At 46.0% G+C, this 2,665-nt stretch overlaps 1 pseudogene across 1 annotated transcript; it reads left to right on the top strand.

The window, feature by feature from the left end:
* The first annotated feature begins 391 nt into the window (after positions 1 to 391).
* Positions 392 to 2,300, top strand: LOC307093400 (keratin, type I cytoskeletal 18-like; annotated as a pseudogene). Its single transcript has 2 exons — positions 392 to 416; positions 1,227 to 2,300. The product of its transcript is annotated as a keratin, type I cytoskeletal 18-like (transcript).
* The last annotated feature ends 365 nt before the right edge of the window (positions 2,301 to 2,665 follow it).

Below are 2,665 nucleotides of genomic sequence, written 5' to 3' on the forward strand. Positions count from 1 at the left end.
GACCCCAAACATCTCCTCCCCTCCCTAGGAGGTATCTCACAAGCAATGATTACATTACTCCCAGCTACCAAATAATAAACACCATTTTCCTGCTTTCCTGGCTCCCTAAGGTGACTGCCAAGTCCTCTGAGACTCTCTCCTTGGCTATAGAAGCATCCTGAAGCTGTCAAAGAACAAACAGTATGGCACCATTCCACCAAAGTAGGAAATAACTTTTAATGCCTTCGGTCTTAATTCTTAAGAGCTGAATGAAGAATGCCTCGACCCAAACCCAGGCTGCCTCTATTCCTTTAGAATGAGTTATTGCTCAGTGGGTTTCTCAGGCTGCTATGTAGATAGACTCCTGGAGGCCTTGCAAATTTAGGGAAGCCTGAGACCCGAATCTCCCAGAATGGCTATATATGGGATAAACACAGGTAAGGTGCAAGTTGAGATCCTCCTACTTTATTTACAACCATGGACATCATTCTCTCAAGGAAAATGACTTTTCCCCACAATGGAAGACAAAACTATCATTAAATGAGGGAGAAGGCCTTCAAGTGGGGAAGAGCAAAGATTCTGCCCATGTCCATATTTATATACCCTAGAGTGTGCTGAGGACAACCAGAGTCAGAAAGCTCTTAGCTTAGAAAATTCTTCCCTTAGATGACCTCTATACTAAGAACCAAGGCTTTTGTTTTGTCAGGCACATAGAATCAAGGAGATGTCTGACCTTGTCTCTATTAATCACAATGTCCTCAACTGTGAATATCAAGGGATGCTAACTTTTGAGAATCTGATGAACTACAGACCTTCTTCCCAGGAAAATAGACACAAGACTTCCACACAAACTTTTGAGTATAATTTGGGGAGAAGAAGATTCTAAACCTCCTAAAATCCAGGCTAAGGACCCCTGAACTGGATGATTTCTGCCAACTCTAAACTGGGTTTATGGAAGCTTTGGTTAAATTTGATAGATTTTTCTTTGCTTCCTCCTAAAAACTCACAAGAAAAATGACAAAAATAATAGGAGCATATAACTTGAGTCGCAGACCTGGCACTCATTACTGCTCAAACCTGAGTCCTGGCCTCTCGCCTTCCTCCCTGCTTCAGCACCTGCTCCAGCTTCTCCACAAACTACCAGAACCTGGGCTCCATGCCTGGTGACCAGGCCTAGCCAGCCAGCAGCACAGCCAGTGTCTATGCAGGGGATTGGTCTCTCAGATTTCCACGTCTCAGTTCACCAGAGTACAGGGCAGCTGGGGGTCCTGGGCCTGGCTGTGGAAATGGCAGAGGGGAGTCTGAAAGCATAAGGGGCATCCAGAGTGAGAAGGAGATTATGCAATGCCTGGATGACGGCCTGGCCTCCTATCTGGAGAGGGTGAGAAGCCTGGAGGCTGATAATCAGAGACTGGAGAGCAAAATCTGGGAACACCTGGAAAAGAAGGGACCCCGGTCAGAGACTGGGGGCATTATTTCAAGACCATTGAGGAACTAAGGTCTTTGCAAGTTCTGTGCACAGTGCTTGCATCATTCTGCAGTTTGACAATGCCCAAACTGCTGCTGATGACTTCAGAGTCAAGTATGAGACGTAGCTGGCCACGTGTCAGTCTGTGGAGAGTGACATCAATGGGCTCTGAAAGGTCACTGATAACATCAGTGTTACTCGGCTGCAGTTGGAGACAGAGATCAAGGCGATTGTGAAGGAGCTACTCTTCATGAAGAAGAACCATGAGGAGGAAGTAAATGGTCTACAAAACCAGACTGCCAACTCTGGGTGACCATAGAGGTGAATGCCCCAAATCTCAGGACCGCAGCAAGATCATGGTGCACATCCAGGTCCAATATGACAAGCTGGCTTGGAAGAACCGAGAAAAGCTAGACAAGTATTGGTCCCAGCAGATTGAGGAGAGCACCACAGTGGTCACCTCGCAGACCACTAACATGATACAGAGCTGAGATCTATGATCCAGTCCTTGGAGACTGACCTAGACTCTGAAAAATCTGAAGGCAAGTTTGGAGAACAGCCTGAGGGAAGTGGAGACATGCTATGCCATGCAGATGGAACAATTCAATGGGATCCTGCTGCACCTGGAGTTAGCTGGCCCAGACCCAGGCAGAGGGTCTGCTGAACATCAAGGTCCAGCTGGAGGCAGAGTTTGCCACCTACCTCTGCCTGCTGGAAAAAGGGAGGACTTTTCTCTTGATGATGCCCTGGACAACAGCAACTCCATGCAATCTATGCAAAAGACCACCCTCGCAGGATTGTGGGTGGCCAAGTGGTAACTGAGGTCAACGACACCAAAGTTCTGAGACATTAAGGCAGCAGAAGTGGGGCACCCCTTGAGAAGCAAGAGGCCAATAAAAAAGTTCAGAGATCATTGAAAAAAATAATAATAGGAGATAAATAAATGTTAACAAAATAACTAAAGGTAGAAAGTGGATGGACAAGTGCAACTGATTTAGCTGAGCAGACATCAAAGCAGCTGCACAGAAAGCATTCCATTCTCTACCCGGAGCGCTGCAAAACTGAAGGCACTAGTACATGGGAAAGTAAAAGGGAGAAGTGACATCAATCAAATTTAATCCCTTACACAGGCTCTGCCAAAGTCCAGTAATTACTTTTGTATTATTTTTCTTTAAGGGGAAGCCCTAAATTTTAAGCTTTATGCCCCACTAATCTTGT

Source organism: Cnephaeus nilssonii (assembly GCF_951640355.1).
Source record: "Cnephaeus nilssonii genome assembly, chromosome: 1".
Taxonomy (NCBI): Eukaryota; Metazoa; Chordata; class Mammalia; order Chiroptera; family Vespertilionidae; genus Cnephaeus; species Cnephaeus nilssonii.